General features: G+C 52.1%; 1 long non-coding RNA gene across 1 annotated transcript; it reads left to right on the forward strand.

Moving 5' to 3' along the window:
• Positions 1 to 4,096: 4,096 nt before the first annotated feature.
• LOC134476555 (uncharacterized) lies at positions 4,097 to 6,776 on the forward strand. Its single transcript, XR_010048340.1, has 2 exons — positions 4,097 to 4,369; positions 6,469 to 6,776. It is a non-coding gene; the product is annotated as an uncharacterized LOC134476555 (long non-coding RNA).
• The last annotated feature ends 20,581 nt before the right edge of the window (positions 6,777 to 27,357 follow it).

Consider the following 27,357-nt stretch of genomic DNA (forward strand, 5'->3'; position numbering starts at 1 on the left):
CCTCAAGCCATTTTGGGGCTTAAGGCTTCAATATGTGATTTTTTTTTTGGTTTGATGGTGGGGAACAAATAATCAGTCCATAGTGGTGGAGGAGATACACAAAGAAAGATGTAATTATCCTAAGGAGTATGGGTAAAAGTGTAAAATCAAGCTGGAGGAAGAGAAGTCTCACTTCAGGGCGGGGTGGCTTAAACTGGGCTTTGTGGTAATATTTGTGATAGACAGAGGTCTTCATTGCGTTTTTCTTTGTAACTTTATGTACTGAGCATTTTACACTGTTTAAAAATACAGAAGGGGCCAGGAATGTAGCTCAGCAGCACAACACCTGCCTGGCAAGTGTGAGGTCATGAGTTCAATTCCTGGTATTAAAACAAACAAACAAACACAGAAGCCAAAGTTATAACACAAGGTAGTGAGAGCTAATGAGGGACAAACCTGAGATGTCAGTGGAACGCATAGGAGGATCACTGGACAGAGTCACAGCTGAGGGTGGCAGAGGCGACCCAGGTGCAGGGCAGGGGACAGTGCCCAGTGGTCAGAAGTGTAAAGGATCTGGAAGTTGTGCAAAGTCAGTCTTGGACACATTGCCTAACCTCTGTCTTGCTCAGTTTGGGCATTCAGGGGGCAAGAGAGCCACGCTTTCATGGGTAATGGAGCCTCAGGGCCGGATCTCTGGCCTTTGCTACCCACTCGGTGGGCAGCTTGAGCCTGGCTCCTGGGGTGTCTTTGATTTTTGCTACATATTTGAAATGAAGTGCTTTCTGCTGCTGCAGTGTGGAAAAGAAATGGTAGACAAAGAATTTCTCAGTTGTCTGTTCTCTAGTACTGGCCATCTGTGCATCCATCATCTACCTGTCCATCCACTACCCATCATCCGTCCATCATTCCTCCATCGATCCATCATCCATCTATCACCCATCCATCCACCCATCATCCATCCATCCCTTCATCCATCCATCCATCCATCCATCCATCCATCCATCCATCCATCACATCCATTTGCCTACTCTCTGAGCTTTCCAGCTACTGGAAAACACCACCTCCACATTTCTATGGGGCTTCTCTGTCTCCAGCACATCCTAGTGTCTGAGCTCATTCAGGGCCGCCCTTTTTAATAGGTTCCCATTCTGTGACTGAAGACACTAAGATTTGAAACAGAAGTGACGTGACCTTTGATTCCAAGCTGAGGGACTTTTCCAGAGATGTCAAGGGCCTGGTGTGAAGGGCTTGGGGCTGGCTGCCCGGCCTGGGGAAGGTGCCCTTAGACATGGTTCTCGGCACTGTGCCCTGTTCTGTGGGGCTACACACACTGCTGGCCTTTGGGGAAGTCCTGTCCGTGAGCAGAAATTTCTGAGAACAAGCAGGGAGCAGGGCCTGGAAGTCACCTTCTAAATCATGCTCGGCTTCTTGCATGACAGAGGAACACTTAGCTTGTTATAAACTCAGCCTCTTGCTACCATAAGAGTCCTAGCACCTAGGAGGCTGAGGCAGAGGGTCACAAATTCAAGCCCAGTCCAGGCAATTTAGTGACTTAGGCCCCATCTCAAAAGAAAAAAGAACAAGGAGCTGGTTTAAAGGCTCAAGGAAGAAGGGAAGGGGAGAAGGAGGGGAAAGGGGTGAGTCTCGAGGCCCTGGAGAAGGCCCTGAGCTGAAGATATGGCCAAGGGGCCAGGCAGTGTCCTCTGGAGGGTGCCCCGAGCCTGGTCCCAACACACTTTCTTTGCCTCACCCCCAACAGCTTCCAGCCCTTCAGGCTTCTGGTCCTGCTCTGTTTTCTTTTACTTGGGAACCAGTGGTCCCTGTGGAGCCAGCTCGGCTGCCTGGCCATGCCGGGGACCCCAGCAGGCAGAGTGGGTATGAATTTCGGGATGCCCCAAAGTGGAGAAAGGCTCAGCTTTGAACCTGCCTCAGATTTTCTCACCCTAAGACCTAAGTGGCAGCTCTTGGCCGTGCAGCGGCTGGGAATGACATTCGAGGAGACTGTGGTCTCTCTGGCTCAGAGCCTTTCGGGGCTGGAGGAGAGCGGCGGTGTGGGTGAGGGGTTCACAGGCCTCGGGAAGAAGAAAGGAGAGGCTGGCTGAGCAGGCCACCCCCCCCCCCCCCGCCATGGGTCACCCCAGTACCTGTGCCCCAGTCGCACGGCGGTTTCCTGCCCTGGCCAGTACACGTGAGAACCCAATGGCTTCGTGTTGGCAGGGAGATGCTTCCTGTTTTGCGCTGTGGAGCTCCCCACTGGGCACGGTGAGCAGAGTGTGCGGTTTGCATGTCTGTGTTTTTTGAGTTGCCAGGATCCCCAGAGGGTGGCGGGGCCCAGGGTAGGTGAGAGGAGCAGTGGGCAGCTGGTTTTCTTTTTGCAAAACCGCTCAGCATCTCTTCCTGCCCCTCTGTTTTGGATACCTGGAGAGGACTCCTCCTGTGCCCAGCAGCTCAGAGCCCAGCCCTGGTGCGTGGCTGTAGGCTGTCCTAGATCTCTCCCCGTGCAGTATCTTTGATGGTGACCTTTATCATGGCAAGGTGGAAAGGTAACCACAATTCTGGACCAAAATCCCCTCCCTGGCGAAGCGGGTCGGAGATGATGGGGCAGACAGGTCTCCTGGCCAGGGAGGGGGTAGAAACACACATATCTGCTCCCCAGCCCAGCTGCCCTCCCTTGGGCAGGCTGTACACTGCACAGCTGGAGTCACACACATTTTGGGTCCTAGACAGCCCAGGTGTCCCTGCCGAGCCTGGGACAGCTGCTGCTGAGTGACAGACAGCAGGAGCTTCCAGAGTGAGGCAGGATGAGAGCCAGTGTGCTCTCACCGAATCGCAGGGTCGTGGTGCCCATTCCAGAGGAGGAAAATAGAGCCGGGGCTGGAGAAGCCCAGGGCTTTCTCAGAGGAGATTCCTAGAAGTCCCCTTCTCTGTCCCCTGCACCACACTGGTTGAACTGGGAGCTCAATTACGCAGCTGCTGGAAGCCCTGGGTCAAACTCTTCTGCTGCCCCCACCCCAGCGAGGATGGCAGCACCGGGAGGCCCAATGTCCAGGCAGCACCACCCCTGGGCCACTCTGCACCTGCATTTCTGTTCCAGGCAGCTGTGTTAGATAGAAATATTCTAGGCAGTCAGACAGGGCTGCACCCTCAAAGGAGCCAGTGCAGAAGCCCAGATACCTTGTTATGGTGGGGGAGGCAGGCATCTCCCACTGTTGGCCAGGCCCCAAGACAAAGGGCAAAGCAAAGCACCCATACTCTCAAGTACAAACAGCAGGGATTGCCTTGAGGGGGCCAGGAGGAGCCACTAATCCAACCCCTCACCATGCATGCCCGCTTGCTATGGGACTTGCCTCCCCACTGGATTCGATTTAATCAGTTATACACATGTAATCTCACAGGTTGGCCACAGTTCTGCCCTGCCTCTTAGCTACCCTGTGAGTTCCCAGTTTTCCCCACCTTGGACTCCTCTCACCCCATGATTTTACTCCATAAAAGTCCCTAGAAAAGACAGAGTCCCTGACAACTGCTCGGAACCCCTTCTGTCTCTCTTTCAGACAGAAGCTTTCTTTCTCTTAATAAATACATTCTGCTCTTAATCTCTGTTGTTCCTAAAATTCATTGTTGGATTTTAGAGAACACAAACTCTTATCAGACATCTAGTAGGTCAGGAGTTTCATTCCACTGTGGCACTTTTAACCAGTGGACAGGGGGCCCCAGGCCGAGTCCTGATCTTGAGGCTGGGAGTTTGAGACCCTAACTTCTCCTCAGGGTGGCAGGACAATGGCTAGGAAATTTATTCAAGAAAGGGTGACTCTTTTTTTTTTTTTTTTTGAGATAGGGTCTTGCTGGTTGGTCTAGGTTGGATTCGAACTCTCAGCAATCCTCCTGCCTCAGCGTCTCGAGTGCCGGGAGCCGAGATTATAGTTTGCATCACTCTTCTTAAGGTGACAGCCATAAACATGACAAATATCCACTGGAGTGACTCACTCTAAATGTCATCTCAAGAGAAGTTCATTTATATGCTTGAATACTTTTCCTTTTTAAAATCCTACTCCTTTTTTAAAATGTGGTTTTGAGCAAAAAAATTTTCATTACATAATTTATGCAAGGCATCATTTACATGTAGTAAAATCCACCCACTCTAGTGTGCAGTTCCAGGTTTTCTTTCAAAAACAGCTCCTGTGACCGCCTTACCACCACCTCAGGAAACCTGGTCTTTCTCCGACTCCCTGCTTCCCTGCTGCCGGTGGAACTCCTCGTCCCTCAACCCTTTTCTTTCTTTCTTTCTTCTTTTTTTTTGGTCTTTTTCAGACAGATCTTACTATGCAGTTCAGGCTGGCCTTGAACTCCCAGAGATCCTCCTGCCTCAGCCTCCCGAGTGCTGGCATGACAGGTGAGCACCACCACACCTGGCTAGAAGTTGTTCAATGCAATAGTCTATTAGCTTGTTAGAGACCCAGGCTGGGGGCTTACAGTGAGCTCTGAGTTGGGATGTATGTAGATCATTGTATCCCTGCCTGAGCCTCACAGACATTCAAGGTAGACTCAGAATGAGCCTCCCCAGAGCAAGTTGTCAAAGTGCTCTGAATCCTGGGTGCCTGGGGACAGCCTGGGGATCCATTCCTGAGGAGGGGGCAGGGACAGGAGACACTATTGGGATGCTGACCTGGGTGCTTTCTCTCAAAGGATCTCATTTGAGTGTCCTCCTAGGTGGGGACTCTGCTGCCAGAGAGGAGGTGAGACACAGGGCTTAGAGACATTAACTGTCTTAGCGCCATGAAAGGGTCCTGCCTCAGCCTCACCCTCGGGATTCCTGAGGTCACTGAAATGGATTGGAATGAGCGGTGTGTCACTGCTTTTTTTTTTGAGGGGGGGACCCAAACCAAAGCAAACTGAATTTCCAGAACGTTGTCTGGTGGGTCCTGTTGTTCCAAAGCAGAGAGGGTCAGAAAATGAAGGAGGCTGGGCGCACAGGCCAGAAGAGACAAGGGTAGTGGTGCCTTCCTTTGTGGGCAGGAGGAGGGCGGGAGGAGGGGCGAGGGGGGGTTGCAGCTCAGCACAAAGGACGTGGGTTTCTGAGTCAGTCCTGGTTTCAAACCAAGTCCGATGCTCTCGATCCGACCAAGGCACCGAACCTCAGTTTCACTGTCTGTAAAAATATAACCCATAACAGTTCTCATCAAAGGGGAGAAGGGGAGTGAAATCAGCCAGGCACCTGGCCCAGCGGCTTCTGGATAGCGCTAGTTCCGTCCTCTCCTTCTCACGCTGACTGATTCACCCCAGCCCGTTTTGGGTTTTGGCATTTTGTAGATTTCTACAGCTGAGAAATCCAAAAATAATCTTGAATTATGATGGGCTTAGCGTTGAGGCTTGCTGGCAGGCACTTTTGGGTAAATAGCAGAAGTGAAAAAGAAGACAAAAAAATGAAAAAGCAAATTCATTTCTAGTGTTTGAAACAAAGAGTCCTCCCTCCCCCTGCCGCCACCCAGGGCTGAGGGGGCGGAGATGGAAAGGAGGGAAGGTTGGGTATTTTTTCTTCATTGTTTTTGTTTTTGTTCTGTGATGATGTGGGGGACTCTCCAGGGATATCATGTGGCACAGAGTGGGGCAGAGGGTGGGTGACAGGCAGGGCCTGGAGGGAAATTTCACCCCAGCTCTGACGTGAGAGGGCAGAAGTGGGGGACGGGTACCTTTCTACCTCACGCTCTCAAGCACATGGGCGGGGGGGGGGGGGCAGGTTCCTCAATTCATCTTTCAATGAGTTTCTAAAGAAAGGCCACCTTTGGGGACGGTGTGATTCCTGAAAGGCTGGAGCTGCAGAGGCAAGGTTTCGAGGGTGTGTGTTTGTGGGTCCCGGAGTCTCACGAAAAGAGAAGTCAGGGGCCAGGCCAGCTTGGCCAGCGGCCTGTGCCAACGTCATGGGTTGTTATTATTTTTAACAAAGTGCCTCCCTACTTTCCAGTCTCATTTTTAATGGTCCTCCCATCTACGTGTCTTGGTCACTTCCCTCGTGGCTGGGATGCAAGACTTGACACCCACAATTTAAGAGCGGCCAGGTGTCTTCTGACTCACATTTCAATCCACCATCCACCCTGTGAGGCAGGATGATATGGCAAAGGGGCCTGGCGGAGGAGAGTGGCTCACCTAGTGGAGGACAGAAAGCCGAGTCCAGGGAGGAGACAGGAAGGGAGCTAAACCCTTCCGGGTCACGCCCACAATGACCCAATCACCTCCAAAGACAATCAGCCAGGAAGGGAGATAAACCCTTCTGGGTCATGCCCACAATGACCCAATCCCACCTCTAAAGACAATCAACCAGGAGGGGAGCTAAACCCTTCCAGGTCAAGCCCATAATTACCATCCCGCCTCCAAAGACAAGCAGCTATGAGCCCCACAGTCCAGTCTCCCAAAGGGCTCCCCCCCCACGGGGGGGAATTGCGTGATCCTCAGGGGACATCTAGAAATAAACGTAACACTCAGCTTTCTTTGCAGGCTCAGCAAGGTGAAGTGACTCTCCCAGGGTCTAGGGCTGGCATTGGCCACTGGAGCCTGGGGGAGCCAGGCTGCCCTGACTTTTGCCCTGTGATACCCAACTCATCCGTGAACACACAGATGCCTTGGCCTACAGCCGCTGTGGACAATCCAAGCTCGCCTGTGGCTGTCAGAGATACCTGGGATCCGGAAGTTGAGCTGCAATAAGAGGCTGCTGGATAGATCCGGGGAAGAACTTTTGTTTTCAAATGGTAGCAAAAATAGGGATGACAGCTACAGACTTAGATAAATAAATTGTATTTTCTACACTTCTTAGCAAACCATAGAGCACACCATACCATGATGATGGATAGTGAGTGAACATTTGCTTATCAAATAATAAAAGTGACAGAGAGCTAATAACACAATAGGACACGGAGCATGACTCTGAGTTTAGTGGAAAGTGAGGCTCCCCTCATGGAAGGAAGTTCAGGAACACAGACACCTGAACGCTTGAACCCTGTGACTTCTGGTAATGGAGCTTTAGGGGAGGCTCTTTTTTTTTTTTTTTTTTTTTTTCTTTTTTCTGGATTTCCTTAATTTTCTGTAAGGTTCATGCCTTACATTTTGAACACAGAAAAACGTTTTTAAGCACGTTGAGTCAGTTCTGTAGGTAAAGTACTTGGTCTTTAAATTTTGAGCACCCGAGAACGCAGATCAACATCCAGGGTGTCAGCCTGGAAAAGCTGCCAGAGCCTTTGGGTAAGGGGGTGGGGGTGGGGGGTGGGAATCTCAAACCCGGCTCACTTTCCAGTCACTGTGGACCTTCGAGTCACCTGAGGGTTTCCAGAGCTCCCCATCCCATCCAAGGCCCACTGGTGAGCATCCCCCATGGCAGCCCCCTGTGTCTGAGGATGCCAAAGTGACCCCAGTGGTGCACGGCCAAGTCCAGGAACCGCTTCTTTGGAGCTGGACTGTTCAAAATAAAAGCCACCACCCAGTGTGGCCACTCAACTGTCATTCAAATTAAATGAGATTCTGTAAAACAGCTCCGTGGCTGTGGACACCACCTTTTAAGCCCTGGGCTGTAGTCTGTTGGCAGCGGCTGCCATGTGGCATGGAGGAGATGGAGACCAACCTGACCAGAGGGAGCAGGGCAGTCCTGGCCTGCGCTGTGCTCCTTCAGGCAGGCTCCCTCTTCTCGCCTGCTCCGGGGCCGCTGGGCTGAGCTGTGTGGTGGCTTTCAGCAGAGCCGCTGTGTGCCTGGAAGGTTCTTTCTGCTTTCTTTTGTCAGCCCTGTCCTCCTCCCTGACCTGGGGGAGGTGTTTATGTCATGTGTTTATTTTTATGGTCTCCAAGGCCCAGGTCCTCGCTAGCCGTGCAGCCCGGCCAGGCTCCAGTGGGCTGTTTACGTGGATCCAGGCTTAGAGGAGAGCAGGCCCGGCCAAGTGTTTTCCACACTGCTGCGAGCTGAGAAAGAGGAGCAGAATAACAAAAAGCCACTTCAAAACACCAGCCAAAGACACAAAGCAGAGCCAGCAGAGGTTTCGGGTACACTCTGACATACACACCCCCAAAACCCCGACGACGACAGGAGAACAAAAACAAGTCTCGAGGGAGGCCCTGGCCTGCAGGTTTTGAGATTGTCACAGTCGATGACTTGAGCTGGGGCCTGTCCCCGCAGTTCCGAGAGGAGCTGGGAGCCGAGCTTGTGGGGGCTCAGAAACCTCACCTGCTCTTTGAGAACTGGGGGCCTGGCTGGGGGACAGTCCCCAAGTGCTCCCTGTCTCTGGGAAGATGACATGGGTCCTTCTGCAGAAGGAAGGGTAGGGCCAGACTGCAGGGCGGGGGAGTGGGCTCCCAGCCTGAAGACTGGCATGGATGAGGGAGCTGAGGCCCATTGGGGCCCAGGTGTTACCTATCTCTTTATGTCCAGAGACATAAAGAAGGTCGCCCGAGTACTTGTGTCTCCTCTTTTAGGGACCTGAAGCCAAAGATGTAACCACGAAGAGGCCGATCCAGCACAGAAGGCCCGGTGCCCCTCCCCGTCACTGCACCTTGACTCCCAGTCACCCCAGTTGGGTGGTAAAATGCAGTGAGGGAGCCTGGAAATGGGGGACCTGGGCTCAGACCCTGAGTGCTGGCCTGGCTGCAGTGTAACCTGAAGCAGGTCACGTTCGCCTTCGCTTGGTACTTTGCCTGGCAAACTGCCACTGTGGGCCTGGAATGGCTCTCTACCCTGCCTGCAAGTTGAGAGCTCAGTGGTTTAAATAATGGCCATTCTGCCAGGTGTGGTGATGCACACCTGTCATCTCAGCACTCGGGAGGCTGAGGCAGGAGGATCACTGTGAGTTTGAGAGCAGCCTGGGTCACAAAGTGAGTTCAAGGCCAGCCTGTACTGCATGGGAGATCCTGTCTCAAAAAGACACAAAGACAAAACAAAAACAAAAACAAAAACAAAAACAAAAACAAAAGACCATTCTAGATGTTCTGGGAAACTGCTTGGCCTCAAAATTTCTAAAAGCTCTTCTGGGGGTTCTGCTGTGCAGTTGACATTGAGAACCTCCGTGGGCCTGGCGTGTCTGGAATCCTGGGAGCATGGTGAAATTCCCCCTGGCACTCGGGGGGTCTAGCGTGGGATATGCGAGTCCAGCAGGCTCCCTGGGGATGCCCACAGCCTGACCTCTGGTGGTTCTGTATCTTTTTAACGTCCTGTCACTTGCACCAGCAAGCTGGATGCCAACGTTTTGTCTGCTTTTGCTTTTGCTTTGGTTCTGTTGATCTTGGAAATCGTTGAAATCCTCTCACCATCTGAATTCTGAGCCCATGTAGGGATGTGAGCCAAGCAGGGATCTTCCTGCTTGCAAAAAACAAAGTTGGGCTGTTGTGCAAGTTCAAGGCAGGCAGAGGCTGCTTTGCGCCGGGGATGGGAGGGATCCAGGTGGCTGAAAACCATTGGTGAGTGCCGTTCCTTTCCTGCGATGGATAGCAGTCCTCTCCTTGGTCCGCACCACGCCCCAAAGGCGAGGGCTGGTGATGCCCCAGTGTCCTGGGAGGGCGCCATGGCTTAAAGAGAGTCAGTTTCCCTCAGGGCCACAGCAGGTCCGGTGCAGTGGGAGTACCCACCAGACCCTGGGGTAGCAGCCATTGGGGTGGGGTGGGCCTTCTAGAGTCCTTCAAGCAGTCAGCCCAAGCTATATCTCCCCTCCTCTGTTCTCCTCCCTGGCTAGCGCAGAACAGGAGGGGACAGTTTCCATCCGGGTGAGGGCTGAATTTTGAAGCCAGACCTGCTTGTCCCTGTCACTTAACATCCATGGCTTGCTTACTTCGGCAGGGAGGGGCAGCCTGGCATCCTCGTCCTAAGGGTGGGCTTGGAGCTGTAAACCTAAAATCCCAGTTCTCCCTTTTCCCAGCCCCCTCTGAACCTCACCTTCCTCATCTGTAAAATAGGCCTAGCAACAGTCCCACCCTGGGGTGAGGACTCAGAGGGCGAGGACCTCCTCAGGCTGTGGCTACTCCTGGTTTGTTTCCACATCTCTGAGGACGACCTTACCTGTGAACCGGAGGAAACTGCGTGGGCCCTGACAGGTTGTTATGGCAACCAAATAAGAGGGCGCCTCTGAACAGGCTTTGTGGACACTTCAGGTTGGGGCAAAGTGTGACTGTAAGGTCACACAACTGAAGGAGGTGACACTTGGAATAGCCACACCTTCCCTCTGCGTGCACACACACACACACACACACGTCCCCACGTGCACATGTTTGTGCACACACAGGCAGGCACGCAGGTATGTGCACACAGACAATGCACAGGCACACACGTGTGTAAACATACACACACACATGCGTGCTGGCACCACTGCCCCAGCACCAGTGCCCATGTCGGGAAACCTCTGAGTGGCCTGACCCCTACTGGTGTCCCAGGGAAGTTCTCCGTTCTTATTTCAGTAGCCTCCCAAGAGCCGTCCCTGTCCCTGGGGCTGACTCAGGTGGAGTAGAGGAAGCTCAGGGACTCTGGCTTCTAGAAGTCTGCAGGGGGGAGGGTGAGCAGGGAAACCTGAGAGGCAGAGAGGGAGGGAGGGAGCTGGAAGGAAAGGAAACCTGAGTGAGCGGAGGTGACGGCAGGGCTGGCTGGGGCTGTCTTTTTTTTTTTTTGTCTTTTTCCTTTTTATCGGTACTGGGGATCGAACTCACGACTGCCTGCTTCCAAGGCAGGCGCTTATGCCGCTGAGCTAAACCTCCAGCCCCCTGGGGCTGTCTTTGAGGACGGGTGGAGTCACAGCTCGCTGGGGCAGCCCTGACTGAGCGACTTGTCAGGAGTTTATAGTTTATTTCCTTCCAGTGCTGGAGGTTGAGGTTCAGGCAGCACGGGTCACTCCGAGGCCTCTCCCCTTGGGTTGTGTGAAGAAGTGGCCTCACGTGTTGGTGTTGTCTGGATCCCAGTCCCTCATCTTAAGAAGACGCCAGTTGCAGTGTTATGGTTTCCCGGTCTCCCCATGACCTCATTTTACCTTGACATCCCCCTCGTAGTCTCCCAAAATCTCACATTCTGAGGTTTAGGACTTCACCCTAAGAATGCGGGAGGGTCACAGTACAGCCTGTAACAGGCAGCATGTCTTCATGTTTGTTCAAAATACTTATGCAAAATGCCAAAAAGCACACACAAAAAAAATCAGATCAAAACTACTTAGAGATGACCTTATCTGTGCAATCTTCCTCTTTTTTAAAGCCTATATAAACATGCTGAGAGGCCGAGGCAGGAGGATTGCAAATCTGGGCAATTTAACAACTTAGTGAGACCCTATCTCCTCCCCCTCCCCTAAAAAGGGACCGAGATGTAGCTCGGTGTGAAGACCTGGGGTCTAATTCCAGAGGAGAGAAAAGTAGAGCCTGGGTATCTTAGACATGAATTCCTAATTTACAGCCCCTGGCGTCCTGGAAGCTACTATTCTCGTGTCTCTGGTCACTCCGTATGCTCCCGTGGCAGTGCTGGCAGTGGGCACCCAGCAGTCAGGCAAGTGCATGTAACCCGCGGACAGCGGGACTGATTCCCGAAGCCTGAGGGGAAGAAGACCTGAGGGATGCCAGAGCTGCCAGCACAGCTCTAGTCCAGCAAAGCAGAACCAGTCAGGAGTTCTCAGAATCAGGAGGTCACATTTAGAAGACTGCGTGTTTTATTGGGGGGTGGTGTGGGGTGATAGACTGTGCAGGCGGGGGTGCTGGTACTTCTGAGAAGTCCCGAAAGCCTCCAAGAATGAGCTGTTCCACAGTTCACGCTGACTCAGTCCCAGCCCTATGGGCTCCTTACCTGAGATTTACCTCTGTTCATCCTGGCTGGCTGGGGAGCAGCCTCTGCGAGCGGGGCAGAGGGGGAGTCAGCGAAGCCCCCAGCCCTGGGTGTCACCTACCTGAGCTCGAGTTCTCAGCCTCCTGGGATGAATTCTTTTTATCTCTGCCTTTTTTTTTAGGATTTTAAAAATTTTATTTAAAGAGAAAGAAAACAAAACAGAAAAAGGGTAGAAATAATACATAATTTCAAAGAAAATAAAGTGAGAAATCATTCATTGATAAATTACATACTATCCTTTTAGAAATAGTTGTTCAAATTACAAAAGTAAAGCATACAAAATGGACAAACAGTGAGACTGCAAAGAATTCTGTTCAAGGATTCAACAAAACTTTGCAATCTGGTTATCAGTCCTACACACTTAAACATACATGCAGTTATATCCTTTAGAGCACTTTCTTTTCCTCTCTTTTTTACAACAGCAATTACACATTTAGGGTTTATTACTGCTACAGTTCTTATTTCTTTTTACACTACAGACACAATGTGATATTTATAAATATGATTCTTATTTATTTCACTAATGAGGATCATCTCAAGTTGTCTCCATTTACTTATGAAGGCCTCAAGATCATCCTTTTTATTTATTTATTTTTTCTTTTTCCTTTTTATCGGTACCAGGGATCGAACTCACGACTGCCTGCTTATAAGGCAGATGCTTATGCCGCTGAGCTAAATCCCCAGCCCAAGATCATCTGTCGTGAGTATCTAGGGTACTCTGAACTCCGGGAAAGGCAAACACGCAAACACGCCTGATCGGGACACGGGGGGTGCAGCGCTCGGTACCAGGGATCGAACTCACGACTGCCTGCTTATAAGGCAGATGCTTATGCCGCTGAGCTAAATCCCCAGCCCAAGATCATCCTTTTCATAGTTGAATAATGGGAATGAATTCTAAGGAACAACGGAGGGTAAGATCCGGAAAACATTATTGTGTTTAAAGGGAGAGAGGTCCTGAGAGACAGGAAGGGACCCCAAGAAGGGTTGCCAAAAGCTCGCTGCTCAGAGGAAGTTCTGTAGAGCAAACTCACAGGTGGCTATCTCATGGCTACACCTATGACCAACCTGTAAGATTATTGTACAGACCCTTGGGTAATACTGGTCCAGTGGGGGAGGAGGTCATGTAGCAAGTGTCCATGGGCAGGACAGGGCCTTTTTAGGAGGGATGGGTCAGTTGGTCCTGGTCACCCAGAGGGGAACTGATGTCTCCCTGGGCTTCATGGGACCAGGTGATACAGGTGGAGTCTACCCATGCCCTTGGGGAGCCTTGTAGACCTCTCCCTGCTTCTTCAGCGTGAGGCCTGGCCTTCAGTGACTATGCCTCCAGCACCGGCTGTGATGCGTTCTCCTGTCCTGCACTGCCCACCTCGGGGTCTGGCCCTAACTGCCGGTAGTCTTTCTTCCTAACTCAGTGGTCTGTGATAAACTAAAACCAAGAAATGTGTGTCTTACAGCGAAGACTTGGAAGGGAGCAAGGGAGAAGGTGGAGATTTTAGGGGAGACGGGAGGCAAAGAGAGGGGGGAGCTCAGAGTGCCCCTGCCCACGTGACGGGAAGACCATGCCTAACCGCGCTCGTGTTAGTAGCGGATCTCTTCTCACTGGTTTCATTTGCCCTGCAGTGCAAAGTAGGGGACACAGAGGCCATGAGCCCTGGGATTTGATAGCCAAAGCCCAGGACGCAGCACAGGGCCTCAGAGCCATCACGTGCAGCGTGATTTCCAAGGTGACCCACGCTCCAGGGAGAAAACCTGGCCAAGACACAGGTATCTTTGGGGGGATTCTTGTTAGAGGACTCGGCGGCCGTTTCTGGAGCCTTAGGCGTCTTACCAGGCTCTTTTGTGAGATGAATGCAAATAAAGACAGACTGATTCTAACCAAGACCAGCTGGGGATGAGATGACTCCTCACACACGCCCCTGAGTCCGCCCAGAAGAGAAAGATGCAGGCTCTGGCGAAACTCTCCAGCTAAAGCTTGATCAGATCTAATTCTTCGAACTGTTTTCTTGCCTTCTGGTGTGAAGTGACACTGCTCCCGCGCCAGCTGCAGGTCGAGTGGGGGCCGGGGAGGCAGGCAGCTCATCAGCGGCATTCTGCCGGAGAATAGCAGCCCTGAGCTCTGCGCGGTGGCAGTGAGGCGGGTGCACAGGGGGCTGCTTGTCAGCTGCGGCACGCAGCGCGTGGAGTGGTTTGTGTTTGAATTCCCGGTGATTGCAGAATTGTGAGGCTCCGGGCATGAGGACGGATGTGCAGATGAGTGGTCCCGGGAGAGGAGGCAAGGCATGCTGGCTCCGGAAGGGTGCAGGCCATCACCAGCCTTTAACACACCCACGTCACGAAGACCCCATGCAGCGTACTGGCTGTGGAAGAGGATGTATCAATTTGGGACATTTGACCACAGGATTGCTCTACATAGACAGTTTCCCTTGTGTGTTTTGTGTTTTGCATATTTCTGTTTTTTTCCTTTTTTTGTGTTTTTTTAAAATGAGCGAGCTGGCACTGAGGTGACACTGTGTGCCCCGCTCTGTTGGAAAGTGCACCGGCTGGTCTCCTGTGCTGACTATGCACCTTGCACCATGCCGGGAAAGTACTCTTCCGGGACCTTCCTCCGGCCCCGGTCTCCAGCGTCTGGGGATATCATCACATGACCCCAGAAAGCCACATCTTAAGAGAAGCGTCCACTCTCATGGACACCCTCCCTCCTGCAGGCTGGTTGACATCCTGTTTAGATGCTCACCACACAGGGTCCTACTGGAAGAGAACCAGGTGTCCAGAGGAGCTGGGGGCAGCTGACTAAGAAACCACAGATAATACCACACTGGCGGCCTGGCATTGGCTGTGCCTAGGACATTCCCACGTCATCCAATCATTAAAGCTGACTCTGTTTAATTTACTTTAATTAAAAGAGGAAGGCCAGTTCTATCCAATGGCAGGTGTCAGTGCTATCGGGTGACCCAGAGTGGGACCCCAGGACTCAAGGCAGTGTGTCACTGACGACTGGAATGGCATTGCTCTGCCATTCTTGCCAAAGAGTGCTCCTCTTTCGAGGAGGAGCAGTTCTAGAGCCTTAAATTTGATAGCAGGGGGCTCTGGGGGCGTGTCTCAGTTTCCCCAGGATGTAACTGTAGAGGGTAAGGGATGTTTGTGTTGCCCAGCACCCGGAACAGAGCCCAGCTCCCCACAGAGCCACGAGGAGCCCCTGGGTGGACCTAGTGCTTCCCCCGGTGGCGAAGCCATGGCAGTGCGCTCTGCGCTCTTCCCGCTGCTTCATCTTCCTGTGTTTGCACCAGCCTGGCTCACCCTGGGGACTGGCACCAGTCCGTGTTCAGACATTTCTTAAGATCATTCTCTGCAAGCCTGGGGCCTCTGGGCGCCTTGGGACATCCTGGGCGCTGACACAGCAGGGGACACGCTGGGACTCTGAGCCAGTCTGTCTGTGTCCCTTAATTCCTCTGTCCAGCTCCCCCAGGGCCACTACAGCTCTATGAGGACTGGGAAGGTGCCTTGAGTGGGGGCTGCCCTTCTGGGTACCACCCAGGCCCTGCAGGGCTGGGGACCCTGGTTCCCCCCAGTGCTGACCGGGAGATTTGCTCTGATGCTGAGCCCTGAACCTCAGGACCCCATGTCGTGGTGGCTGCCAGAAGACACTGTTAAAACACAACTAGAAGAACGTTGTTTTGGTCCGTTTGCACCTCAGCTGCTAATCTGTAGGATTTTCCCCTTCCTGGGGTTAAGAGAGAAAAGAGGAAGTGAAAGCAAGAGGGGAGAATTTTTTCACAGCACCTCTGGCCTTATAGACAACAACCAAAAACCCCCTCAGGCTTCAAGGGTGTCCCTGTACTTTTTCCGCAGCCTGTTCCCATCCATGAGCTGCCCTGGGTGCCCACAGCTCACCGTGTTTGAGCAGGATCCAGAGTGGCCCAGTCTCCCCTCATTTGCACAGGGGCATTCCTAGCACTGCAGGACAGGGCTGGACTGGCTGTCCTGGGGGAGGGGAACCACTGCAGTCTTTGTGGGGAGATGCCGGGCTCTCAGTGGGGCAGAGCTGACCCAGGCCTTGCGTGGAAAGGTCTCAGCAGACCAGGATCTGGGCCAGTTCTCTTCTGGATGGAGTCCTTTGGTCATAGAAGGTCTGGGTCCCCATTTTCTGGTCCCTCCCACTATGGGCTCCTGGGGGCCTCCCGCCCCAAAGCCTGGACATCTGTTATCCAGACAGGGACGTCTTCCGGAGACCCACGGGCCTGTTCTGGGTCTTTCCGTGTCCTATCGCACTTCACTGGCAATCAGGACATGTGAGACCCATGGGAAAGAGGAGGATATGGAATGGGGAACCCTGTTCCCCAGAAACTGCAGGCTCCTGGTTCACACAGGCATGGGGCCGCACAGAGGGGCACCGGGGAAGGGGCAGTGCCAGACAGGACTAGGGGATTCTCTGAGTTGTGTGCTGGTCCTGTGGCCCAGTTCAGGAAAGTCTCCAGCCCCTGCTCCAGGGACCGCAGACTGTGCCCTGCAAGTAGCAGTGGATGACTGGGCAGGGCTGGGGGCTATCAGGTCTCCACAAAGGTGGTACTGTGGCCCAGTGGGACTGAGGAGAGGGCAGGCGGGGGCTGGAAGGTCCTCACGCAGCCCTCTCCTGCCTCCTAAGGCTCTGGGCTCCATCAAGTGCAGAGTCATGTGGGAGCCCAGCAGGGCTGGAGTGGGTGCTGGAGGGTCACAGCACACGAGGCCGCTGTCTAAGTCACCCCAAGAAGGGATGGTAGGCCTGGGGCCCGACCAGCTTCACCAGAGCTTGTAAGCCGTCCAGGGTGGGCCCTTGTGTCCTTCAGGCTCTTCCCCGCCTCTGCATCTGCCCCGTCAGTCACTAGCAAATGCAGGCTGGGCATGAGGAGGAAAGTTCCGTGGACCCCAGACGGTAGCTTCTGTTTGTCTTTCTTTGCTGGAGAAGAGGCTGTTGGTTCTAGCAAGAAGCTGGGGAGACGGCTGGGTGGGAGCATCCGTGGCAAATTCTCCAGGGGGCTGGGGAGAGCTAGGCTGTCTCCAGCATCCAGATGGAGGGGTTCCAAGGGCATCTAGCCTGGTCCCCTGAGATGATGGACCAGCAGAAGGGCCAGCAGGCAGAAGCACCCCACCTGCAGAGGGAGCTGCTCCCAGGGTGAGGACAGAGAGATTCTGCCCAGGGATGGCTCAGCTCTTCTTTCTGGGGGACAAGGGAAAATGATGAGAAGGATGTGACCATCTTCAGGGGTGTGCACCTCTGAGCCTGGAACCTGTAGCATTTTCATCAGGACCTAGGAGTTTTGCAATCTTCCCAGGAGCAGGAAGCATCTGTCCCTCTTTTGCGTCTACAGAGAACCTTGAGAGCCAGGCAGAGGTCTGTGTAGTGGTGCTGCCGGGTGGGAGTGCAGGGGCGGCCACCTCCTCTGGCTGGCACCAGGCAGCAGCCTCAGATCCCAGAGCCAGGGTCCCGCAGCTGCCAATCCACCCCGGTGGCCTCTCCCGGGGCGCTGTGAGTCCTCCCTCTGTCATCCTGACGGGTTTGTCATCCTCCCAACATCACCTCTAGGAAGGTCTCCAGCCTCTCCTGAAGTCGCCAGCCTGCCCGGAGGCAGCTCAGGGTGGCGGATTCATTCTCGGCCTGGGTGTTCCCACTGCGGGCATTGGGAGGGTGGGGAGAGGGATGGCGTCATTAAGCCCGTGAGCTGAAAGGAGAATTTATTCCCGGGCATATTCCTTTCTCTTCCTGGGACTTCAGATGTGTTAATCCAGGACTGATTTTGTGTTTCCTGTTGCAACAGGTCTAATATACTGCACTGGGTTTTTAAAAAATATATTTTTACAGGATACGTCATTGTACATAAGTGGTTGTTTTAAAAGCTGCATTTTTCACTAGAATTGTGTACATGTAAGCTTCCTAATGCCAGTGATGTGAATCCTCATAGATTATAAAAATGATCTATTGTATTGATTTGATAAGAGAGTAAGGGGTTACTCATGATCTTACCACACTGATCTTTCTCCCTTCCCCAGCCCCCGTCCGATACCAACTGCTGGCACCTGGTGGCATCAGCCTGGCCCACATCTGGCTCTGACAAGGTGTGGGCTCGAAGCTGGAGTTTGCAGGGCTCTGCGCCCTGCATAACCCTTTTCACCAGCATCAATGTGCAAAGTTCCCTGGTGTCATCCTCACATCCCAGCCCCTGATGGCGGGGAGGCTGACCGCTGTGCTCCCCTCGACACCCAGCTACATACCTCTCCTGTGTGGGCTGTCAGGACCGGGAAGGGGGGCAGCAGCAGGGGCCCTGGCTTTGGAGGAGGTAGAGAGCTCGCCTTTGCCTCAGCTCTGGACCTGAGCCTTGCAAAATGTACCCACAAAGAAGAGCCATCCCCATCTTTTAGTGGGGACTCAGCCTGTGAAGCAAGTCCCTGCTGGACTGCACAGCTATCTCCTCTTCCTGGTGGAAGGCAGGGGCCATGCCATACTGGATCCTGTGTTATTGGGGCCGAGGAGGGTACCCAGCAGGTGTTTGTTGAGTGAATCAAAGCTGGAAGAAGGGTTGGTTCACAGCTCATAAGAAACGAGAATCACCAAACTCCTTCCCCATCCCCAGCTGTAGATTTGGATATACCGTTCCCGCTCAGGGACTTCTGGGCCCGCTTGGATGGTGGTCCACTTGGACTTGCCCAGCTCTTGTGGCTGTTGGGGTTGGGCAGCTTCAGTGGTCAATGCCCTCTTTCTGGTCCAGGTAAATGGGGAAGGGTCCGCCCCAGTCCCTGCACCCAGTTCTTGTCGAGCTCCTGTAGAGGCCGATGGCGGGAGAGCACAGGAAGCTGGGTCCTGTGGACTGAGCACTTCTGGGATGGGGGTGGGGAATGTGTCCCATCCCTGCCGGACACCATCAGACTCTGGATTCTGTTCCCGCCGGGGTCCTTAACCCTGCCATAAGCAGCACCTGTGAGGGAACCAGTGCTTGAGGGAGGGGAGACATGACTGTGTCAGAGAAGCTGGCTGCCTGGGGCTCCGTTATTTCTGATCCTGGGAAACTAAACTGGGAATCCACTGGGAAGTGCCTCGGGCCACCTGGCTCACACACGTGTCCTCGCAGGGACCCAGAACAACTCAGGCCGGAGCAGGAACAATGGGTTTGATGTCTGCAGAGGAGGGAATCTCTTTTTCTTTTATCCCTCTATATTTCTGGCTGCATTTCTGTAAGAGGCAAGTAGCATGAAAAAAGTGTACACATTTATGTACGTATTTATCTATTTTTTAAAAATTTATCTATCTATTTTTTGAGACAGGGTCTTGCTATGCAGTTCAGACTGGCCTCAGTTTGTGGCCCAGGCTGATCTCAAACTCGAAATGATCTTCCTGCCTCAGCCTCCCGAGGGCTGGGATTACAGGTGTGCACTACCATGCCCAGCTACATTTATTTAATATAAAATTTGCATGGTAAAAGCACTCTCTGAGAAAATGAAGACCCCTAAGAAACGGTGAAAGCCGATTGCACATACAGAAGTCTCATGGGGAACAGAAGGTTGTGGGACATAGGAGGGGACCAAGGGAGTCTGAGTCAGGAGCAGTAAAGGGGGGCCCAGCCAGCTCTGTGTGCTCAGATCTCACTACCCTTTCCTTGAGTACAGCAGGCATCTCTCAGATGAGGGTCCGAGGATCTGCTTCCAGTGGAGCCCAGGAGGCCTTTCCTTCCCTGCCGTTTCCCCCAGCACTTCTGCTTAAGGAAGTCAATGTCCTGACACCCTGTATTTGGAGGTCCCAAATCCCGCACCCCATCAGCATGTCCCAACTTGGTACTGGCCTGGCGAAGCCAAGGAGTCAACACTGGCTAAGAGCACAGGGTCCCCTGCTTGGCTGCCCTGAGCTCTGGGGGCTGTGGAAGGCTGGGCCCTGCCCCAGGTCTGCCAGCGCCCGCTCTTCATCCTGAGCCCACACGCTCCAGGCAAGGACTGCTCGTCCCTCAGTGTGTGGGGGACACTGCCAGACATGGACTGCCCAGCTGACTGCAGAGCGGCTGCCTATTCCTTGGGGTGCTGTCTATGCAGCCATGGCTGTCTGCACCCCCACCAGGAAAATGAGGATTAGGGTCACCGTCTCCCCACTGTCCTCTGAAGGGCAGTCGTTTGCTTCTGAGCCTTTTACCCTCCTAGGAAAACACTTTAAGAGCCACAGGGACAGGAGGGAAGTCCTGGTGCCTGAGAGAGCAGCTGTGGATGGGAGTGGGGCACCTGTCACTCATAGAACCTGCATCAGACAGACCAGGGTGGGGATGCTGTCTCCATCATAAGTTAACCTCTCTGCACCTCAGTTTCTCCATCTGTATAATGGGATGATATTCATAGGTTCCTTCTAAGGTTAGGGGTGGCGGAAGGGAGGGAAGGGTGTGAAGCCTGTAGCCTAGAGCTGGCATCTGCAGGGGTTCAGCCGCTGTGTGTACACCAAGGGACTGAGTCACTTCCTGCTTGCAGCTGCAGGCTTCTCCTCCTGTTAACCCTTTAGCCAAAATGATTGTGCAGGAGGCGAAGTTAGGGCTTGCATTGGTTCACGAGGTATGATTAAAACAGAGAGCGAATGTTTACATTAAAAAAAATTTAAAAATTGATTGCTATAAAAAGAGGTGGTGCCATAGACCCCCCCTTTATACCCCCAAAGTGAAAACAAAAAAGTATACGGTCAATGCTGCTGCCAAGGGCCACTGCCGAGGGCCACCAGATGCAGGGACGCAGGCTGCAGAAACATCCCGGGCGCCCTGTCCACGTTAGTCACTGGGTCTGGCACCGCACGACTTCTGGCTTCCCCAGAGTCCAAAGGACCACGGGAGGCAAGCATTTCACACTCATTCAGGCCACGGAGGCCGCCACAGCCCTGTGCTGGAGACCTCGCACAGGAGGAGCCCAGGACCACTTTGGGGGTGGTGAGGGCGACCGGCCGGGTGCCTGTGAAAGGAGGGAGATTCTGAGGGGCTTCGTGGTGACACACACCTGTGATACATTAAAAAAGAAATAAAGCCTTCACTGGGGACCAAACTCTCAACCCCGTGCTTACCAGGCAAACACTTGAGCCACTGTGCTAGACCCCTGGTCCCCTTTACTGTGTTTTTAAAATCACTTCTCATAGTTAGAGACCCTCAAGAAACAGTTTAGGGCGCTTCGCAGGTCTCACAGCAGCGTGCTTTGAACCGCCCTCCTCCCCCTCCCCCTCCTCCCCCTCCCCCTCCTCTCCCTGCCCCTCCTCCCCCTCCCCTCCTCCCCCTCCCCTCCTCCCCCTCCTCCTCCTCCTCCTCCTCCTCCTCCTCCTCCTCCTCCTCCTCCTCCTCCTCCTCCACGGCGGCAGCACCACTGAGACTCCCACGGGGTGCCCGGGGCACCCTGATCGCTGCCCTTTTTTTCTCACAGCCCCGCCAGGAAACGGATACTGCAGCAGTTTTTCCCCTCGTGCAAATGAGAAAACTGATAACCAAACTCAAACCACAAACTGTACCAGAACTTGTGTTCTTAATCTAAGCTCTTCAGCACGATTCTCCGTGTGCCCAGTCTCCTCCCTTACGGGCCAGGTCGGGCCAGTTTTGCTTCAGGAGGGCTCAGAAGAAGCTCAGCCCTGGGTGCGGGTTACAGGTGGTTCGGGACGTCTGAGAACACTGCTGAGGACAAGATCACCGGAGAGCCACCATATTTCCCTAAAATAAGCCCTAACCAGAAGATACTCAGCCTTGAACACTGTAGGCCATAAATGCTGGCCCCAGGAAGATGGGCTCACCGCACGCTGAAGATTAAACTCGTATCTCTTATCATGCACTAGACTAAAACTGAAATGGATCAAAGATCTAAATACAAAAACAGAAACATCTGATTTTCCGGAAGCTAAAGAGGTAAAACGTAGGTGTTGGCAGAGACTTTATGAACAAAACCCCAGTGGCACAAAACTATTACAAAGAATTGACACCTGGGGTCACATTAAGCTAAAAAGCTCTGCACAGCCAAAGAAAACACCAAACATGTAAAGTGACAATCCATAGAAGAGGAGAGTCCCACCAGCTACTCCTCGGACACAGGACTAACATCTAGAATGCATAAAGAACTAAAAAAAAATCACACTCTCCTTAAATGTAAAGATCTGTTCCAAAAATGGACACTTGAAATGAATAGGCGTTTCTCAGATGCAGAACAAGGTGGAAATAAACATATGGATAAAGCTCACCATCGCTGGCCATTTGAGAAGTGAAAATTAAAACAGCACTGAGATCCGTCTCACTTGAGGGAGATTGGCTGCCATTGAGGGATCCCCCAACAGCAAATGCTGGCAGGGATGTGGGGGCGAGAGGACCCCTTCTCCTCCGCTGGTGGGAGTGTAGGCTGGTGCAAGCACTGTGGAAATTAGTAGGGGGGGATCCGCAAAAACTGGGACTAGAGGTTCCGTTTGACCCAGCTATTCCTCTTCCTGGGTGTTCTACCATGTGTTAAAGGCATCCCACTGAGAGTTAAAAGCGTCAGAGCACAGTGATACATACACACTCATGTTCACAGCAGCAAAGTTTATTAACAGCTAAATCTTTTAAATATCTCATAGCCCATCAGAAGATGAGCAGGTGAAGGAAATCCGGCACTTACCTATGATGGCGTACTACTCTGCCATAAAGAAGGATAAACTTAAGTCGTCCCGAGACCGTAATCTTCAGTGACATGGATCGGACACCCAGGTTTAAATGTTGCACTGCTCCTCTTGGGTGAGAAATCCAAAGAGTAAAAGAGGGACACAGTGGGAAACAGATATCAGGAGGCAGGAAGAATATGTTCAAATGGGAAGGCAAACGAGAAGGGGCAAGGAAGGGAAAAGAAAACAGAGAATGGAAGGGAGAAGGGGGAAAAATCTTGTGTAAATGGGGCAGGAAGGAAGGCACTGAGGGAGGGGAAGACCTGAGATGCATCGGGTCCGAGGACCAGTTCTCTGTGCTGAGTGTGAGCCGTGTGTATGACAACGATGTACTGAGCACAGTATAAAGTTTTCATTTTATTTTATTTTTTGTCTTTTTGAGATAGGCTCTCGCTGTGCAGTGCAGTCTATCACCCAGGCTGGTCTTGAACTTTAGGTATCCTCCTGCCTCAGCCTCCTGAGTGCTGGGATAGTTTTTAAAAAAGCAAAAAAAAAAAAAAAAAAAGAACCCACACACCAAAACCCCAAAGCCAGCTCCATGCAACCTGTCCTTGCCTCACCTGCCTGTGCTGCTCAAGGCTCAGCGACTGCTGCTTGGTGAGGCAGATGTGACGCGACAGGGGAAGCGATGGCCTCTGGGGGTGCAGGGCGCATGCCCAGAGGCCAGGGGGTCTGGTGAAGCTGGGAGGCACCCTGGATCCCATCCATCCGGTGTCAGACCTTCGTGAAATCTCTGATTCTCTGTCAGGGCAAGGTTCTCTGTCTGGCAAGGTTCCCCATAGTTCACAGCTCGGCAGGAAACCACAGCAAGTGTGAAAGGCAAACAAGACCGAGCAGCAGCGCGTCCTCCCAAGCCAAGTTGTCTGCTTTCAGTCGTGGTGTATCATCTCTGTGTGGGGTGCTCGCAGGGAAGGACGGGGTTCATCTGAGAGTTCTCTGGGAACACACATCTCCGTAACAAGAGCCCTGATCGCCCTGTGGACTCTCTGGTCCAGAATCTTTTGGATTATTCAACCACAGGGATGAAATCTCATCTTTAGTCTCCTGTCACTTAGTTCTTTCCTAGGAAAAAAAATCAATGAAGGCCCAAGATTATAAACACAGATTGTTGCTGGATGTGTTGGTGCACGCCTGTCATCCCAGCACTCGGGAGGCTGAGGCAGGAGGATCATTGTGAGTTTGAGACCAGCCTGGGCTACAAAGTGAGCTCAAGGCCAGCCTGAACTGCACACACGCGCGCACACACACACACACACACACACACACACACACACTTTTTACTGGTAAACTGATCCACTCTGATATTAACTCCAGGAATTTGAAAATCCATAAAAATACTGGGACATATACTAAGTGTTCAGCAGCTTTTATTACTTATGGGATGATCATGGAAATAACTTCCACTAATCTGCACATGGGTCACAACCTACAGTTGACCCAGGAACAGTTTCTGAGAAGATGACTATCCAGCCACTCCAGCACTAGGAAATACAGCTTTACATCACGTGGTCTTTTCCAGTGGGTACTGGCCAGCAGGACACAGGGTACCGGAGATGATCTGGGGTGGCGGGTGGACCTTTTATATGAGTTCTTTAAAGCAGCATGTATTTAAGATGCCGTGGTACAGCACTGTTGTAATCCCAGCACTAGGGAGGCTGAGGCAGGAGGGTCACTGTGCGTTCAGGCCAGCCTGGGCTACATAGTGGGCTACCCTGTCTCAAAGAACAAAACCAAACAATAAAAAGTAGCATGTTTTTAAACATAAGCATAATGCCTAAATATTTGTGTTCAGGATTTTTTTTTCTGACAGAAGACAACAGTTTTACATTTATGCTGATATAAAGTTTCCCTGTAAAATAAAAAGGAATAGAAGGCACTGATAATTCAGAGAAAACGGTGACATAATAATAACACCGGTGTTACCAGAAAAGGTGAAAACCAGGATGACGGCATGCATGTGGCCCCGCTCGGGGAGAAGCACTGGGTTAAGGAATGACCCTGCCCTCTCCTCATTTTGGTTGGTGTGGAAAATCCACCAGCATCGGTCTCTTGGGCTCGGGTCTGCATGCAGTAGTGAACCCTCGAGGTGCATGCACTGGAGATGGCTCAGGGCAAGCCACTCAGTGCAGATGGTTTCTGAGGTCTGGAGATGTGGTGCTTTGATTAAGCGCGAGGCATGGGCGGAGCTCTGATTTGACCATATTAGAGAAGATAGTGCTTTCTAGTGGTCTAGACCTCAGAAATCAGAAGGTGAAACCCTCTTTTGCCTCAGCTCACCAAGAGGGGAGACAGGGTGGGTGGGGAGGGCGGGGAGACACTGAATTCCAGGAGAAGGAAGTGGACCTCCAGGTGTTTTGAAATACTTAAAAGATCTTTTTTTTTTTTTTTTTTTTTTGTCTTTTTGAGGCAGGCTCTCGCTATGCAGTTCAGGCTGGCCTTGAGCTCACTTTGTAGCCCAGGCTGGTCTCGAACTCACAATGATCCTCCTGCCTCAGCCTCCCAAGTGCTGGGATTACAGGCATGAGCCACCACGCCCGAAGAGGATGGCATTTATCTCTGTGCCCGAAGAGGATGGCATTTATCTCTGTGTCTTCGGGGCGTGTAAACAGGAGGCCACAGGATAGGAAGTCAGACCATAGACTAACTGAAGGAAACACTTTTAGTTAATGAAGGAAGGAATGAACTGCCTTGAGAGGCCAGGCTCCCTGTTGCCAGAGTAGTGTTTATTTCAGCAGGGGGCATCTAGGGACACACAGCTGGGTCTCTGTGGGAGGTATCTGACTTGAAGTCCTCTGTCCTCCCCAGGGTCCAGAGTCCAGGGCCAGACCTTCCTGCCTTTTAGCAGCTCCTCCAATGGTATCTTCGTATTACTGTTTTGGTTTTACCTATCTCCCTACCCTTTGGGAATTTCCCCTCCCTCCACAAACACACTGCACTCCTAAACACACCCACCACACTTTTTGGTACTAAAGGGAACTGTCTGTCCACCACAGTGCACTTTAAAATGAGGCTACTGGGTACTTAATAGTTTGGAGTTTGCGTTTAACCAGGCGTTGTAAAGAACCAGTGGGCCTGTCCGTCAGTCTGGGAAACCTCAACTTCCATCATTTCACATCTGGAGAGCTCCTAAGAGCTTACACTTGGGGAACATAACATAGAATTATTACTCTGAACCTCGCGAAATGGTCACTCTTACAGGTAAAAACCTACACTGGCCACTTCCTGTTGTACTCTATTTAAAAAACAGGGCCCCATGATGAAAAATGGGGCAAGACCCCAAGATGACAAACGGAGCAAGACGTCTTTTTTAAAAGAAGCGCTTTTATTTAGCTGGCCCAGCGACACAGTGCAGATGGAATTTGCAAAGCTGTGCAACTGCGTTAGAGTTTTGACTGATTTTTATAGTTCATTTATGATTAGCTCATTGATCATTAAGTACATAGTGATGAGAAACAGAAATAAGGTGGGCCTTTGTTGCCCTTTGCTTGAGGTCAGAGGCATTTCCCAGTGGGTGGTTAGCCAATTCATAGCCCTTGGTCTGCCAATTCCAGGAACATTTGTCTCTAGTGAAGGGAACAATGGTTGACATAGCATCATTTGTCTCTTACAAGGGGAACAAAAGTTGACATAGCACACAGGTCACTAAGGTAGGGGGGGATGACGCATTACAGAACAGCAGAACGAAGCGGTCAGTTAATTTATAACTATGTGGTTGGTGCTTGGTTACTAGGGTAATGAGCTCAGTACAGAATGACAATATTACTAATAACTATCTTTTTAAGTAACTATTTTTGTTAATTATCTTTTAATCAATTTTTTTAATTTTTAGCACCTTAGTATAACACTTTCTATGGTCCAAACCACATAACAGCAAGACACTTAGAAACAGTCTGAAGATGACAAGACTCAGCACTTTCTACCAGGCTCCGGGCTTCCCTGACTGTACTGATCAAGGCCCATCGCCATCTCAGGCCACCAAGATACTGCACAGCAGGATTTCTTCTGACAGGGCGCTGCTGTCCTCGGCTATCAGGCAGGGGTTATTTTCCATCTGCAAAGACGCTATGCCCTTTAATGTGCTAATTATGAAGGCATCACTGTTATTCTTAGAAGGCCTTGCCTAGTGGTGACATACAACAAGATAAAGTGGGCACGCAGGGGCTGAAACCCGAGGGGAGCCCGCCTGGGTGTGGCGCTGGGCCCTGGGAAGGGGAGTTATTCCTGAAATGAGAATTTGAGATAGTACAATCCCAGCTTCATTTCCTGCTCGCATGAAAAACTGAAGCTTCCTCTAACTGCAGGCTGAGGAGTTCCACATGGTTAGTGCCCGGGGGTGATGTCCTGGGGCAGCACCTAAGTGCAAGGATAAAAGGAGCACTGTGGCAGCGCTGGACCTCAGCAGGTCACCGTGGAGATCCTGAAACTCCTTTCCAGCTTCCTGCCACACACCAGTCTCACGCCTGTGGTAAAATGGGATTGCTCCTGCTTACCTCTCCCTGGCTATTGGTGCGGGTCCCCTTCCAAGCAGCACATCCCTAGGTGATTTCATTGTCCCACGAACATCATGGAGTGCACCCTCCCACACCTAGGTGCTCCCACCCCTGCATGCCCAGACTCCATGGCGAACCTCCCTCTGCCACACGTGTGCCATGGGTTTGCCACCACTGCCTGCAGCTCCTGGGAGGCCAGGCAGCAGGGAGCCTGACTGCGCTGTCCTGCAGGGACCTGGAATGCGATGCTAAGCACTTGTGTCTGCACTCAGGAGAGGCACAGTAAAGAGTCTAGGTGACGGGAATTTTGAAAATTCCATTACAGTCTTTCAGGACCATGTCGTGAGGGAGGTTCCACAGTGGCCCGAGCACTGTGTTAAGACTGCAAGGGATCAGGTATCCCAGGAATCAAAGAA

Source organism: Cavia porcellus, unplaced genomic scaffold (assembly GCF_034190915.1).
Source record: "Cavia porcellus strain 051 isolate PalLab524CR breed Dunkin Hartley unplaced genomic scaffold, mCavPor4.1 scaffold_6, whole genome shotgun sequence".
Classification (NCBI taxonomy): domain Eukaryota; kingdom Metazoa; phylum Chordata; class Mammalia; order Rodentia; family Caviidae; genus Cavia; species Cavia porcellus.